Source organism: Ambystoma mexicanum, chromosome 4p, assembly GCF_040938575.1.
Source record: "Ambystoma mexicanum isolate Mex_15411 chromosome 4p, UKY_AmexF1_1, whole genome shotgun sequence".
NCBI classification, from domain to species: domain Eukaryota; kingdom Metazoa; phylum Chordata; class Amphibia; order Caudata; family Ambystomatidae; genus Ambystoma; species Ambystoma mexicanum.
Window position 1 is genome coordinate 521001553 of NC_090927.1, and position 18076 is coordinate 521019628.

An 18076-nucleotide genomic window follows, 5' to 3' on the forward strand; every position below is an offset into this window, starting at 1 on the left:
ACACCAGGGACCGGCTATGTGGTAACACTTTTTTTAAATTGGGATAGTTTGAAAGGGAAAACAAATGTGCTGGTGCTAATATGGTCGTAGGGTTATCACTTGGCCTTCTGCAGGCCGCCGTGGAAAGGGAAGAGGGGCTCTTTAGGGAGCCCCGCCTACCCTTTCCATGGTGGCCATCTTGGAAAAGGATTTACCTTCTTACAGTGAGATGCTACATGCGTCCCGGTGTAGGAAGAAAAATCTTTTGTTTGTAGCACCCCAGGTTACTGCTTTGACAACATGGGGTGCTAGTGTCCTTCATCCCCCATTGCAGGGTCTGGAACAGGGATTAACGGTCCGGAGCTCTCGTTATCTGCCCTCACTTTGCTTGGCCGATAACATGGGCTGGTGGGCCATTATCCCCCATTCCAGTGCCTGGAACAGGGAATGAACGGCACATTAATCCCATTAGCATAACACAAAATGCTAATGGAAATGTTGGAAAATCTTATTGAGCTTATGTACTTTACTGAGAAATGTAAAGTAGATGGAGGTTTTTTTAGTTCTATTTTTTAAATGTGAAAGGTGGTTCCTAAAGGAAGCTATTTTTTGTTGTTTCTTTTTTTTTTTGGCTAAAGAGGTAAGAACGTATGGTGGGGAGTGAAATGAGGGAAGAGGCACCCAGCTCTAATATGGAGAGGTAGATGGACAGGGGAAGGTGATGCGCATGTGTTACATCTAAGGTAGGGGGCAGTCTTTCTCTTGCTCTTTGATTACAGCTTCAAAGGCACTTCAAAATTGCTCCCCCCTGCAGAGTGGTATGTGGCAGTATATACAGAGTATTAATGTCTTCAAAAGATATGGATCAACAGCCTCTTTTATTGCTTGCAAGGTAGCTAGTGGGATTTTGTTTCCCACAGAAGTAGGCTGTGAGGTTACAGTATTGGTTGAGGAAGATGAGGTGGAGGAAGACAGCTTACTACTTGTTAACAAAGGAACCGCTTTTCTGAGAGCATTGCAGTGGTTGCCTTGGGTGTGGTGGCCCATGGAGGTGGTCCCGTAGAAGTACTGTGCAGGCATTTCACGACTGAGTACAACGTTACACTCAGTGCATTTCACTTTGGTAGCTTTAGCCTTTGGTACATTCCCAACAGTGGTCAAGAAATGCCACATGCATGATGATTCTGTCTGGGTGCTAGAGGTAGGCACTTCCTCCACCTCATGTTCTTGGTCCTCTTCATTGTCGTTGTACGTACTGCACTTTTTTTGGTGTGTAGGTCCTCCAGCAGGTGGTGGTGGATCTTGGGGAGGAGGGATGGCAATAGCTGATGCAATTTCTAAGAGTAAGTATAGATGTAGGAGCTGTGCAAGTGTACACTTTGAGCTTGAAAGTTCCTAGATCATTAGAAAATGCAGTTACAAACTGTCCGCGAAGTACGCACCTGCTCGCAAAGTGCAGACGCATTTGCGGACATGTCATCATGCCGTGCAAGCAAGGTCACGTGATACTGTCCGGAATGTCTCGCGGATGTCGACGGATGCAAAAACAGTGGGAAAAGTTGCAAAAAGTGTACAGAAGTGTTAAAAATGATGCTACATCAGAGTTTAAAGGTGAAACTTTGTAAATTGGACAACAATGTTGCTATATTGGGGTAAGTATGATATTAATAAGTTGTAGGAAATTTTCATGCACTGGTAAAAACCCATGAAATTCACTGAAAGACTTTGTTAAAGGGACGTTATGGTTAAATTGCACTAATAAAAACCTATGAAATTGACTGAAAAAAAGTTGTTAAAGGAACTTTATGGTTAAGTTACGCTAATAGAAACCTATGAAATTCAATGAAAAAACTCTGTTAAAGGGATGTTATGATTACAAGTAAAATCTAAAAACTTCAGAAATTCGCCACTTATGGTAAGTTAAGCAACCATAACTCGCGCCACTACCGTGCACTGCTAAGACTAACACCCAGGACATCAAGGCTGACATCACAAATGGGGTTGTAAACAACAATAAAATCAATATAATAGATATATAATTGATATGTTACACGATCAGAATCTGACAGAGTAGCATTGCTGTCTGGCACCTCTTGTCATCCTTGGATGAAGGAGTTGTGCCTTTGCGAAATGCACAGCCTCCACCACCATAATTACTTTATCTTCTAACCCAGGCCAACTTCACTCAAGTGCACTTTTAGTATTTATTTGTATTTACAAACATTGACTGAGACAGCAGTAACATAGCTTTTGATACTTACTTAAATGCACAGTTTGGTCTTGAGGTGGTAGAGAAAAGAATACTGTTAAGCACATCATCAGTATAAAAATCGCCAAAGCAATTAAAAGTTTCATTCTGAAATAAGAAAAACAGGTTGGAATTTAGTCAATGAAATGGACACGATATTTACATACATTCCTGGTTGTAGACTGGCTAGCATGTGATTGTAATGCTCTAACAAATGTGCCTTTAATGCATTGTCAATGGCAGACAATTCTTCAGGCGTATCTAGTGAAAGGAGTGAGGCACAAATATTCATTAATTTCTGCTATCTGTTATCCCAAAGGCAAGAAAAGAAATAAACACATATATATCAATATGGTTGCTGAAAATAGGTAACTTATGCCCGTGTTATAACTGGTGAGTGAACAGAGACAAAGCTCAAAACAAAGGAAATTCTATTTATTTGGCAGCAGTACTGTACCCACATCCTTTTACAAACATCATAGATGGAGTGAATGTGAGGGGCTCTCCAAGACAGGAGAGTGATCATCCAGCCAAAACATTTCAAATGAAACATACTATTTACAAGCTGACCATGTATTAAATGGCCTAAACAGTGCAATTCACATGACAAATAAATGCATTCTCTAGTTCATAGTTCCCCGGTACAGGAAAACACAGGTTTGCCAGTGGGTAGTGATCTACTGGCAGGCCTGACATGCCGGGAGTTCAGGCCCCTACTAGCAAATAAATGCCGGAATCATCAGGACCTATGGGACCCCATAGAATGGAAACTAACCAGCATCTCTGCTGCCCGTAATATCCCGGTACTACCTGGATAACAAGCAACTGAAACGGTAAGGCAATTTTGTTGTTATCCCGCCGGAAGTAGTGGCGGGATATCGGCAAACTGTAATGTGGGCCTAAGGTCCCAATTATGAAAGAAGTGTAGCGTACAGGCAGGGTCATGCAGGTATGCTTGCTAGTGCTCCTTGCTAAGGAATGCTGTTATATGTGCATGAGCCTTACGAGCTATATGAACATCAGGTTTTGCCTCTACTTTGGGGCAGACTGAAGGAATTCCAGAGAAGGAATGCTGAAAGGGGAAGTGCAGAAAACAAGAGAAGGAGATTAAATCAAACCAGAGTGCAGAAAGCAAAAGAAGGTGCAGAAAGGGAACTAAGGTATAGATTGTCCAAAAGTCCATTTTAAGCAGCCCCAACGGATTCCTTTGATTTGTTGGTAAAACATGCTGGCTCTTTACTCTTGAGGTGCCACAGAAGACCGTCAGTACATGCAACGCAATTTAAGCGCTGAAAAATGTTTACCCACCATAATACGGTGCATAGTTGTACTACCACGATCTAATGTTTCTGGTGGTCACTAAGATATCGCTCAGTGGCTGCCATGTCAAAAAGACGCACACCAACACTACAAAAAAGTGGCATAAACTTTAATTGGCAGGCCATCTTGGGTGTGGCCCTAAACTTGATGCACACACTTACATGCCCCCTAACTGCCACATGTTATGAGTACGGGTCGTGAACTCCTTATTATTTATCAGTGCCCCAGGGTCTGATTCGCAAAAGGTACCAGAAATAAATCTGACATACCCTTGACTACCTCTTGGAGTGGGATTTTTAATTCACAAAATAAGTTATTCTGAGTAACACTGACTTACAGAAGTACGTCACAAGTGAGTTAATTCAATTAACTTCCTGTGTGTATTCAACGGTCATCACCGGGTGCAATTCAGCAGAAAATCAGCCCCTGGGATTGTAATACATGTGATTATATAGGAATTGGATCCTAAGAACCAACCACATTTTGCAAACCATCAGCGTTTTTGGAATGTCACCATTTGAAGTTTTGGAATTGGTAAAACTGGTCCTGTAACTGTATATAGTGGGAATATATGGAGGTTCTAGCATGGGACGTACTGTGTGATTCCCAAAGATGAGTACACTGGGATAGAAAAACTGGATATACAGTAGCAGAAACAGAAAGGGAATATGTTGAGATTGTGCAAACTTGGAATACTGAGTGCTCTTAAACTGTTAAAAGACTGACATTGCCCAGATGGGTGTATATTGGGGTGTCCAATTGTGAATATTCTGCACATTGGGTTTATAAAACTTACAGGCCCTCATTACGACCCTGGCGGAAATCGAAAAACGATGGCGGAAATGCAATACCGCCATCGAATAGCGCTCGGTGCGACTATGACCCGTCACCGCAAAGTACGAAGCCATTAGCGACACCGTAGTGAACGCCAACGCTAACTGCACCAAGCACGCGCGCGCGCGCCATGCCAAACCGCAAACACCACCATGGTGCAACGGTACGCCAATTCCGACCCTAGCGGACATGTACCTAACGCCATCAGGCATGGCGGAATGTACCATTCCGCCATGGCGAGAAGTACGGCATCGCGAATCAACCGTAAACGGCCCCACTGAGTGCCTGTACACCGCTCCCTGCCCACAAAGTACAACTCCCCGTAGGTGCAATGAAGCCACAATGCAACCATTGAAATGTACAAGTCACCCATGCATGCCAACGAACAAAAGAAACACAACAGGGGCCAATGGGAGCTGCAGGGCACAGATGGCACGAATACAGAAGCCATCCCAATGGACATGACCACAGTCCCCCACCAAGAAACGCACGCAAACACAGGCACCTGTGACCAGCAATATTCCGAAAACCACATCATTCAACCAGTCCACCTGGCTGACCGGCATCTGTTACACAAAACCCAATCCCCCGCCCCTGAGCATGACAACATTCAAACTGGCATATTGGCAGCCCCCATCCCTGACCTCACTGGGCTTCGTAGGCAAACGCGCACAGCACAGTACCACGCAACTAAACCCCGAAGCTGGAACCCAATGCAGATCTCCTCACAATACATCGCCCCCCAAATAGGCATATGCCACATCACTTGCAAAGAAAAACGCTACACGGGCCAAATCAGAATAGAAATTTATGCACATCAAAATCACCAAGCACATACAGCCATCAGGCCATGAAATCCAAAACACCAATCACCATTGTGGGCTGCTTCCGCAAGAAATGACCAGCCACTACCTGTGTGTCGCCCTGTTCCCCCATGGTACACAGAGCCACATTCACGTACGAAAAGGCAACATGGAAGCGCACAGAACCGCAGGGCCGTCCCAATGGGGAGGCACTAGTCCAGCTGAAAGGCCGAAATGTTGCTCCGAGCCACCAGTACTGCGTAAGGGCATGTGGCCCATTGGCGATCGTCCCATAAGATCGTAATGCTGCTCCACTGATTAACACGAAGCAGCAGGTGTCGGGAGTAAAATCCATCTGCAGGAGTGGCATACAGATGGCAGTGGCAAAAGGGGAGGAGATACCTGTCAACCAAAAGAAAAGAAAAAGAACAGAATGGCCATCAGAACTACATACCAACAACTCACTTCAATGATCACACGAAATCCACAGCCATATGCATGCTAGCCCACTCCAAAGGAACATCACCACCCCAAAACCACTTGCGACTCATAACCATCTATATCGAGGTGCAAACACCATCACAAACGAGTGTCTGAGGGCGCCTCGAGACAGGGAGGGCTCAACAAGGCCAGATGGACGATGGTCCCACTATGGCAGCCCTGCATCACATAGCGTAGGGGAGGCGGATAGATCCCAAGAAGCCCTGTACATGGCAAACTCTGTATCAAATCACCTGCCCATGCATCCATCCATCATTCCCTCATCCCGGGATCAAAATGCCTGAATAATTACTCACATGACATTAGAAACATCCATTGAGTCTGTGCGTTATGCAGCCTGCTAAATCCACAGTGCCCCAGCCCGTAATTCCAGTGTTGTGAAGTAACATGTATTTGGGAACGGACGGCCTCATCGCCCACGTAGCTATTGCGCATCCCAAACTATTCATATCAATCATTGCTCCCTCGCCATGGGCCCTGTCTCAAGGACATAGAACAATAGAACGTTACATTTGCAGTCAGACCTGTGGGCATCTCCTCGCCGCTAGCTGGAAACCGAAAGCGCCGCCCTTCGAATTCCTCATTTGCAACATCACGTCGAAAAGGCATCTGTGGCCGTTTGAAATCACTAATTATCCCATCGAGTGCGGCTGTGTGTGAAAATGGCAACTGCCTTCACCCACGAATGGGACGCCCCGCCCGTCGTTGCAACTCGGTACAGTGATGCATGAGGGCCCACCGTTACTCGAGTACTACGTCCCACTGACCCCTCACAAGTCTGTTCGCGACTGCACAGATAGTATGTGAAACAATGGGACCACAGCAGAATGAACATATCAACCAATCTTACACGGCCATCGGGTACAAATACATGATTGCAATAGCAAGATACAATTCCCCGAATTGCAGCGTTGTGCGCGGGACGTGCTCGGCCAAAGGGGAGAGCAGTTTGCACAGGTGGAATTAATCACCACAGGTGGAGGCCATACAGCCTGAAAACACATAAATTGCACAGCCAGTCTCCTCCCACAACCACACCGAAATGCTACCGGCAGGACTCGCGATGTTGGCCCTGGGGGACCTGATAGTACTGCAAGTGCTCCGACTCCAAGAAGTAGACGAACACCAACTACAACCAGCCGCACGGAGGAGACGCAGGAGGAGGAGGAGGCCAAGGCAGGGCCAGCAAGGCCCACCAGCACAGCCACTACCACCACGCAGGCAGCCCGCAATTCAACGCCTCCGAGCACATCCGTTCAACCTCACTGATGAGCAGATCCACACCCTCTACCGTCTGGACCGGGACACCATAGCCGCCATTGTGGACATGACACAGGCTGACCTTGTCAGCATGATAGATAGCCCAACCGCCATCCCACCCCTACTGAAGGTGGTGTCTGTACTACACTTCCTGGCCACAGGCACCTACCAGCACACAGTCGGACAGTTGCATGGCATTTCTCAGCCACTGTTCTCACGGACACTATTGCAAGTGCTCAATGCCCTCCTGAAGCACGCAGACGACTACATCTCTCTACCACGCTCGGAGCAGGAAATTACCAACACAAAAGTGGGATTCCATGCACTTGCCGGCATACCGGGTTGCATTGGTGCCATCGACTGCACCCATGTTGAATTGGTCGTCCCACATGCCATGGAGGCCCAGTACCGCAACCGAAAACAATTTCATTCCCTGAATGTACAGATGGTGTGTGACTCCAACAGGATCATTACACATTGTTGTGCCCGATTCCCTGGATCAACCCATGATTCTATGGTCTTGAGGAACTCTACAATACCACGCTACATGGAACGACACGCAGGGAACAGATCCTGGCTACTCGGTGAGTCTCATTACATGCATGATGATGTGGGGTATGTGAATTGTCAATGACCTGCCAGGAAGGGGGGGGGGGGTGTGCGTACGTATCAATGGCATTCCACATCATACGTTTCTCGTCCACATACAGGTGATGCTGGATATCCACTGAAGAGATGGCTCCTCACACCAGTCCGGAACCCACGGGACCAGCATGAGGAGGACTACAACCATGCCCACTCACGTACCCGTGTAGTCATAGAACAGGCATTCGGCCTACTGAAGACCCGTTTCCGCTGCCTCAGCAGGTCTGGCGGGGCACTCCTGTACCGCCATGAGAAGGTTGCAAAGATGGTCATGGCATGTGTCATGCTCCACAACATGTGCGTACGTAGAAATGTGCCCATGCCCCCTGACGCAGAACTGCAAGCACCTGATGATGGTCATGATGAGGGTGGGGATGTGGCAGCACCTCATGGAGTCTGCGAGGCACCGGAGGGCCGTGACATTCGTCAGCATCTCATTGATGTATGCTTCTAGCACTCACGCCTGGTGGCTGATACATGGACACGGGACTCGTGGCACTGCGTGTGTCTGGGACATGCACAATATGGACTGTACGCCTATGATGGCCTAGTACACAAAGATCAATGTCCACACTTCTCATTGGTTGATCGTGCACTTTTTATGGCATATGTGATATCATGTTGAACACCCTATCGACCCGCCACCCAAGTGAGCCCAACACACCCCCTCCACCCTCCTACCTCCCACCCGAACACCAGTGTCCAAAGATGCTCATTGTCAGTGGGCTGTCGCTATTGCATGCCCCCTCTGCGGGTATCAGGGGCACCCCTGCCTGTGGAGCGCAGGTTCCTTCCAGATCTACGTTGGGGGCTGCCCTGGACGGAACTTGCAACGGATGATGTGTCTGCCTGCTCACGTCCATGCATGTCCCTAAGGGTTTGCGAGAGCTCAGTGAGCACACGGCGCACTGCGGCAAGTTCGGCACATACGTCTTTGGACGTCGCATGCAGTTCCCCCCTCAGGCTCTCGGTGCTACTCTCAATTTGTGCCCTTAGCGTCTCTGTACCTCTCTCCATTTCTGCCCTAAGTGTCTCTGTTGATGTTTCTATGTCTGCCTTGGTGCCCCCACATTCATCGGCATGGCCCTTGAGGAGTGTGGCCATTTGCTGCTGTTGGACGATTAACTTGTCGAGGGACTGTTGCCTCTGCTGGGCCATGGCCATTTGCGGTGGTGTCACAGAGGGGCTGTTGTCCTCATGTTGCCTTGCCACAGGGCTTGTGGGGGATGGCCAGTCGTCGTCTTGTGGCTGCACCTGCGTGGTATCCTCATGTTGTACGGGATGGGACAGACAGGGGGATTGGGACAGGTCATGGATGGATCTGACCTCGACATCCCCGTCTTCTGTGTCCGAGCATGCTGCCATCAATGGGGTGTCACCTATGGTGCTGCTGCCACCAGAGGCAGTGCCTTCTGTGGCATCCATTGGGGGGACCTGTGGTGGTGGTGTTGTGGCCATGCTGGCTGCTGGGGTGCCTGTTGATGTTCCCTCTTCTGTGCTGCCACCTGATTTGTGCTGCTGCCGTGTCTTGATGCGTGCAGCTGAGGTGGAGGGTCTCTGGCCGTTGGTCTTGGCCCTCTTTGCAGGTGTGCTGGTAGGGGTGTCCTGTAGCTCGTCGTTTGGATCGGACCCTGTGGTGGAGTAAAGGAGGGCGAGGGTTATTGATGGGTCAGTGGGAATTGGAATGGCATTGTATCACATGCATTGGGGTGGTACCTGAGGGTGATTTGGGTCGGGGTCTTGGAGGTGCTTTGATTTGTGTGTGGAGTGAGGGTGCAGTTGTTTGGCAGCCTGCAGTTAGGGTGTGCCTGCTGCACGTGTAGTGCGTGTATTAGGGGTTTTTAATTATTTATGTATTTATTGTGGGTTTTGACGTGCGCTTTCAGGCCGATGTGTGTGGACGTTCTCCTGGACATGTGTTTTTGTTGCACAATGTGGACGCATGGTACTTCACATGGTTGGACTTTGTGGATTTGGCATTGTTTTATCTGGCCCACCTACCTGAATCTTCGGATGTCTGCACTCCTTTCTCCATCCCTCCGACTCCCTCTATGCTCTCCATTCCGATGGTGGAGGCACAGATTTCTTCCCAGGGGGTCAACTTGATGGGTGATTCAGGACCTCCCCCGGTGGCTGTGGCAATGTTGCGGTTGGCAGAGAGTATGCTGCGGACGCGTATCCGCAGGTCGTCCCATCGCTTGCGGCATTGCTGTGGGGTGCGGGGTGCGGTCCCCACCGCACTTACCCGCTGTGCCACCAGAGCCCATATGGCCTTCTTGTTTGCAAGTGCCGTCCTGGTCATTTGCGTGGAGAAGACGACGGCTGCATTCTCCTGGAGGGTCTCTGTTAGCACGGTGAGTTCCTCACGGGAGAAGTGGACCTGCCGCTTGCGGTCGCACGCTTTCTTCGCTACTTTTCCCATTTTTCGTGGTTTCGCTAGGGTGGTTGACGGGATGGGGTGTGTTTCAGGGTAGTGATTTTAGTGGTTGTGTGGTTTTGGTGTTTTTATAGGTGTACGCCGGGATGTTTCCCGTTCCGGGCCCATGTTTTAACTTCCGTTTCCGTATATTTCCGGGCACCGTACTTTCCGGTAGGCGCACACTGCGGTGACCGCTAAGAGGGGTGGCGGTATTGCACCTAGGGCGCCGTACGGCGGCGGTGTGGGCCGTTTTGGGGTCATTTCCGCCATCGCGGACTTTGCACTTCCGCCGTGGCGTGGTGCTCGTGCCCGATGGGTCGGAATGGGCCGCACTTTGCTCCTTCGTACAATGGCGGAAACGCTATTTACGCTGTGGCGCTCCGGTCAGTCGCTTTCCGCAAGGGTCGTAATGAGGGCCACAGTGAGATTTGATAAAACTGTCCACATGCAGGATTGTCAGATTAGCTATATATGGATTGTGCGCAATGGGATTATATGTATGTTCCCTAAAAGTACTTTGTTAATTGTTCTGGTGGTGTACTAGTATTGTCAGTTGGAGATTGTATTGGTTTGTCGTGTTGTAAAGGTCTAGGTTCAGGTGTATTTGCCACTACACACAACACTGTTGATGGCTTTTAAAAAGGATCAAACGCTGTTGGTAGAATTGCGGCAAAGGCAGCACCCCACATTTGTGGAGCCTTTTAACGTATTTCCCATTGTCCAAGTGATAGAGTTACACAAAAGGAACAGGAGTTACGGAAAAAGCGGGGCTTCTCACTGTCACCAACGGATGTGGTGCGGATTACAGAATGGTACAGGGTAACAGGTGATGCCCTAGGGGCTGATGCAAACAGCACTGGATCAACTGCATTAGCCAGCACATGTGTCAAAAGAGCATGTTGCTGCAGAGATTAACAATCAATGGTTTGTGCTTAACTTTCAAGAACTGGTAACTGAGTTTGTAAATAACTGTGTAACATGCCAGAAATGTACAGTGGGGCACACACTTAAAACTGTTAAGTGTTAAGGCAACATTACCATGCCCAGAGGGGCCCTTCTGGCATGTGCATTTTGACTATGCAGGATCAATCTAGCTCTTATAGGTATATGATCATCGTTGCATGTCTTTTTTCACGTTGGCTTGAGGCTGGCCCATGTGCTCAGAATGATGCAAATATGCTGCAACATTTTTCGTACGTGAAGTATTCTAAAGGTGGGGGGATATGTGAAATGTCGAGGTCTGACAATGGAAAACACTTAGCCAATGATCTTTTTGAGGAGGTAATCTCCTTACTGTGCATCAAGCACAACCTCCCAACAATCCCCAAGACTATGGACTTGTTGAGCGCCTCAATGGCCTGCTTAAAGAGCGCCTTACCAAGCTGTCAGTGACACTTGGCAAGAATTGGCTATATTGTCTCCCGCTAGCTTTATTTGCACTACGCAATTCCCTTGGCATTGATCATCATTTGACTCCACACAAAATTGTCACAGCCAGAATGCATGCGCCTTTCACTCCTGCACGTACAATTTCGGGGGCGAACAGCACTGCCCAACTCCTGGGAGATTAATTCAAAGTATACTTAAGTGAGCTCACAAAATCTCTCAAATACATCTCATACCAGGTTCAACCACTTCAAATCAGGCCTGCCGACCCGACAGCAAGAACAGACATTCTATCAGCACATAAACAGAGACATTCGCTGCACAGTCTCCTCTATATCTGGCCATCAAAATACTAATACACAACTTCACAAGATCTTGGAGGGTAACACGCTTCACCAGACACTTCACTGTGATGTACTGCACCCCAAAAGCAGTAAAGGTGCCCAAGAGACGTCCATGGATTCATTTTACAGATGTCCTTTGGGACAAGGCCAGTACTCCCCTCGCAGGAGAAGTGACTGGGGCCTACTGATGGGAAGTATGAGCCAGTTGACAATTTAATTTTGCTCTTCCTTCCATCTGTATAGAAGAACTGTGTGTGGGCTGAAGGAGTTGCTGCAAGTTGTGCCAGCAGGAAATGGAAAGACACTCTATAAGCTTTGTTGTTATATGTAGTGTTTTTGTTGCCTGCTTTTATGTTTGTTTGGTTTTTAGTTGAAAGGGGACAGTTTGCCCCTACTAGGAGTAATAATGGAGAAGTATGCAACAAGTATTTAATTCTGAATTGTTTGAATATGGCTTTAGGGGGAGTAATGGCACTACATCCGGCAACATATGGTATGACAATATGGGACGGGTGGGGCGAGAGAGGGCCAATGACACGTTATGTGTGCACACTCATTCCACACATTATAGGGGCACACAAGCTCTTTCTCCCTCAAGAGGTGTCAGTTGAAGAAAAGGGGGTATATGATGCATTTGTGGTTATGTAAAACAAGTGGTTTGTTTCATGGACACTGGATTACTGTCCAATGGATAGATCATGGGGAACAGGTGTAGTGAAACTCACAAAGATGGCAAACACAGAAGCAACAAACCACATTATATTAGATTATGTGACAGAAGAGGCGGGAAGGGGGAGCAAATGTTCACAACCCACAGCAAATTAAAGTGTCACATTGCCAAAGGGCACAGTATTCCATGGTACTATACCAGACCATTAATGCGCATTGAGGGGTCGGTTTTCCATGTTGAGGCATGGGAGGGGTGAATGTTGCAATATAGGGTGGAAAGCCTGGTAGGTGCAGAAGAAAGTGTAGTGAGAAAAATAAACAACTGCTGTTGCAAAATTTGGACCAGGCATGTTCCAGCTCTAACATGGATTGATGAGATAAATAACCTTTGCACATTAAGGAAACTCACATCCTTTTCTTTGTGTTTTAGATCCACTGGCTCAATGTATTTGGGGAGCCAAAACTGGTTGCACGAAATTAATGACTATCCCGTTGCTAAGGAGTGGGACTGCAGTTATTATGGACAGATGGTGGCCATGCAGGACTGATGAGGCAGTTGCTCTCTAATGACTCTACACCGACCTGCCCTAGTGGTGCCCCGTTCTTAACCCATTCCATTTACTGATCATCCTGCAGTATTTACTAGAGATTTACACACTTATTAAGATTTGAGAAGGGGGGCACATAAACGATCAGCCCGATCTCTGAACTTCAACAGAATCTGCAGAGACAGTAATTACTGGTCTGAGAAATCATCCAACAGACTAGCTGCTGTTCCAACAGAATATCTTTTGTTCAGCATGCGTCTACTTTTTGTGCATCCTTTCTTACTTCCAGGTGTCCAGTTAGTGGCCAATGCAAAACGGGTGCAGATCACCTGCTATGAAGTATTACAGTTGGCGAATTCAATGGAAAAGGGCTTGAACGCTGTAAGAGAGGAGCTAAGGGCGGTAAGACTGTTTGTGCTTCAAAACCGGTATATTTTTGATTTGTTAACAGCAATGGAGAGTGGTGTGTGTTAAAGGATCAGCAGCAGCTGCTGCACTTTCATGCCTGCAAATGGTGCAACCAACAGAACCTTGACAGAGGCTACTGAAGAGCTGCACACATTCCATGAGAATTTGACGAAAGAACCGAGCCCAGCAATATCTGACAACTGGCTCAATGGCCTATTCACCTGGGTCGCCATGTGGTTGGTGAACATTGTTAAGATAGCTGTCCCAATCCTATTGTTGGTGCTCATCACCTTTTGTGCATGTCAATTAGGGTTAAGAATTTGTAAGGGAAACAAGGATGGGGACATATATGTTGCCCCTGAATGTTGACCGCACAAGCAAAGTGACACACCAAGTAAAACACATACAAACAGATAGGCCTGAATATGGTCCCCGAGGAATATTTACAATTACACCCCTGGACATAGACAACTATGAGACCTTTTGGGTCGACTGTTCAGCTGATGGGGAAGCTTATAATGATAAAGGATTGCTCCCCGGAGGAGCACAAGGCACAAGGGGGCTGCCTGTGCAGCGAAAACTAGGATATGGATACCAAAGGAAAAGAGCAGTGAGCTGCTGGCACCTACATCTGGACACAGATGCAGGTTCAGCGTGAGAGGTCTCATGGTGTAACGCAATGAAGGGTGGGTGATATGGTCATAGTAATGTGTAGTTGTACAGTGCGGGTGGGCTACAATGGGTGTTACGGGGTAATGTGGTAGGGGGGTTTTGAGCAATATGTGAACAGAAGGGAAGCAATTTTTTTGTAAGCCCATGTCAGGAAAATATTTCTCACAGACAGGGTCCCTTAACATATCCATTCTTACAGGGGACTGACAAAGTTCCCCCAATAACTTCTGTGACCAGCCCTGAAAATGTAACTAACATGTTGTGTGATAATTATGTAATTTGGGTATACAATATTTAGCCGCAGTGGGAGGCGTTGACAGATAATTTCAATCAGTTTGGTTCCACAGGGCTGTCTGAACTGTGTTTCCTAGCTGTTTGGGTCCAATAAATCGGTGTTTCTTCTTGCTTGGTGTATGCTCCATTTCTTGGTTTACTTTTTCTTCCCTGGAGCTACTTTTGGTGGAGGTCCGCTGGTACAGTCCAATGAAGAACATATTGTGATTGGAAACTGGTGTTTTTCAAACTGTGCACAAATTGGATTGCTAAATAGTGACTAAACAAGAATGGGCTAACTGGAAATATATTAGTGTTGTCTGTCAGTATGCACGGTTTGTAAAGTGTAGGAGTTTAATAGGATTGCACAGACTGGACATATATTGAAGTTATGAACACTGGAAATATGCAGTGCTTTGCAACTGGAACCTTTGCAAGTTGTGAAGGGAAACTTGCAAGAGGATTCTTCTACTGTTTTAACGATTATCCGTACATGGGTCCTTCTTACCGCCTAACATGTCCACATTACAAATTCTTGATACTTATATTTCTTTATCTGCATCTATGTTCAGAGTCTCTCCATGATCGCCCGAGCATCAGTACCCGGCTGCTGTAGTCTCCTTCTCAACAGCTGCATGAGTCACTTCCAGTCTATATTCTTGAATGGAAACAGGGAAATAGTATGGCACTATCAGCATCCATAAATTACATTACATGGGACTCATTTCTCTCTCTATAGGTTTGACCCTTCTCATACCAATATCATATGGGCCTGAAGATCAGTACTACTGGCTACCTATTTGTTTAATGAAACAGACTAGTAACTTCCCTCACACTGAGTAATGGTACTATCAGCACACATAAATCACTCTTGTGATGCTTACATGGGATGCTTACATGGGACTAATTTCTCTCGTTATAGATTTGACCCTTCACATACCAACATTATATGGGCTCAAAAGTCAGTACTACCTGTTAACTATTTGTGTACTGAAAAAGACTAACAATATCCCTCACACTAAGTTATGTTATTTATAATCCCATGGGTATCTACAATCAAAACACTACAACCCTTAGGAACATATAGCTCATTTGCCCTGAATATGGATTAGTATGAATTCGAAACGCGTTGGCAACATTTTTTTAATCTGAAATTAGCTATATTGGATTGTTCTATAAACTAGTGGCGACAAACCACAAAACTTGTGTGAATGTTGTAAACACAAGTCTTTACTCGCTAGATCTTATTATTCTTTGACATGTTTTGAGCTATCCTGATGCACATGAGATTAAACTGTGTCATACACACTTTGATTGTTTTTACAGAACGCTGTTTTGTAGTCACCTCTATGTACTGTGTATGAGTATTTCCCCAATGTTGATGAGTCTAAAACTTTTGGTTACAAAAATATGAGCTGAGTTATTGTCTTTGGCAGTCTTACTACTGATTATTGATGATCTACAAACTCAATTACCCTCGATTCTTTGAATATATATTGTATAAAAGTTTTGGACATTAACTGAATTGTAGAAGTTACTACATTGGTGTACGGGTGGGTCTTCCTGATGTGGTTGACCAAGACGATAGACCATTAACCTCAACCTGGGACTATATGTCCCCCTAGGAGTGCATAACAGGGCTACCGAGTGGCAACATTCGGTTGCGTTTTGGTTAGTCATTTTCTGTCTCAAGTGGCCTTGAGACATTTCTCCCTTTTGCAGCTGAAATTGTTCTAAATATTACCCAATTGTCGTGATTGAAACTGTAATTTACTTCTATTACCTTACACTTACAATCTAGTGCCCCCCTCCTCTCCCTACACCTCTCTATAACCTTGTGGCCACAACTAAGGGGTTGCACACCAACAACTAAACTCCTCAGTATCTCCCTCCCGGGGGATTAACATGTAATTAACATGTAGTTATCTAAAATTGACCAGGCTACCAATACTAGGGCTCCGACATTGGGTTTGAGCTAGGAAGAAGCCAAGAGGATACTTGGTCTCATCAAATCCACAGGACAGGAACTGACATCCACAGATAAACCTGAAGCCCTCATCAAACAACTAGAGTGGAAGATACACCGGGAGATCAACCTCAAACTCCATGCCTCATTGCTTGCTCAATATTATAAAGCTCAAAGGATCCCACGTAGATTACGTGTACATTTGGAACCTACCCTTTGCAAGGAAAATGCGTTGTTCATTAAGAAATGAAGGCAAATCCTTAATAGGTGCTCTCTCAACCTCATACTGCTCACCATTGAGGAATTGGCACACAACCTGACGACCCTAGATGAGGATATCATTGGCATTAAAACGTCCCTGAGTAAAGGTTTCACGGCAGACCAACTTAAACAGATCCTGGATGATACCAATCAGAAACTGTCTAAGTACAAACAAGAACTAGAGATTAAAAAAATCAGGAAATTTAGGCCTGACACCCAGGACTACAAACGGAGTACTTAGGAATGTTTTTGCCCCTGTTTTTATAATATGCACTGTATCAGTATTTAAAATTGCATTGTGAAACCTAGGCCTTTTCTCCCTCCATTCAGGATTCTCAAACTTAGGTGTGTTTTTCACATTGCTTTTATAATATGCACTGTATCAGTATTTAAAATTGCAGTGTGAAATCTAGGCCTTTTTCTCCCTCCATTCAGGATTCTCAAACGTAGGTGTGATTTCTCTACTGTCTTAAAATTGTGCATTTTGTGAACTCTATAATCCTGAGTGTCGTCGTCCTATTTCCCAACCTGCTTGCCTCTCGCTGTCTTGTCTGCCTACTCTAGTGTCCTTCTCTAGTGTCTCCCCCTCTCCCTTCCACCTCTCTCCTCTCCCACCTACTCTATGGTGCTCTCCGTCTCCCCTATCTTTTCTAACTGCTTCTCTATTGACTATCCTGCTCTCCTCACTAATCTGGTAGGAAGAAAATTAAAAAGGACATCCTGGTCTCCAACCCAGGCCTCCCTATCGCTGATACCTACACCAGTGCCTCCGCCAATGAAACTCTCACCGACATCCTCTTTGTCGTTCGTTCACCAGACCTATTGACCCCTCATATGGTTTCAGTGCTCTCTCCTTTCTCCTCTTCTCCCATTAATGGTGGCACCCATTGGTACGCCCTCCTGGCCTCCTTCCACTCCTCCAAGGTCATCATTAATGTACTCGAATGAGACTGTCTTGGTCCAAGGCCCACAGGCCAACCTTCACCTCTTTGATAGACACTTCCTTTCTTCTCCTGCTGTCCCCTTTCCCACTTCCTCGGCTACCTCGCCTCCCCCTTCTGCCTCCTCTGTGGCTACTTTACCTTCTCCCTCCCTCTCTGCCCCCTCTCGGGCTCCCTCTACACCTCCGAAGGGGGGGCCTCTGATCCGTACCCCTCCCCGGAAGTCCTTCAAGGATGGCAACCTTCTCCATATTGCCACTCTTAACTCCTCGGTCTCACCGAGACTTGGTTCATGGCCAGCTCTGTCACTAGCTCTGACACGCTCCTACCTGACGACTACAAGATCCTCTCAGCACCCAGGTCCAACCGCTCTGGAGGGGGTATAGCTCTGATCTTCCCCGAGTGGATTCCTGCCTCTGTCACTCCTACATAGGCCTACCCCTCCTTTGAATGCCTCGTCTGCAGGCTCTCTCTCTCCCCTAGCCATTCCCTTACTGTGGCTACTATCTATAGGCCACCTGGTCAGATCTCCTCCTTCCTCTCTGAGTGGGCGGACCTCTCCTCCTTACCCCTGGACTTGACTACTCAACTCCTCCTTC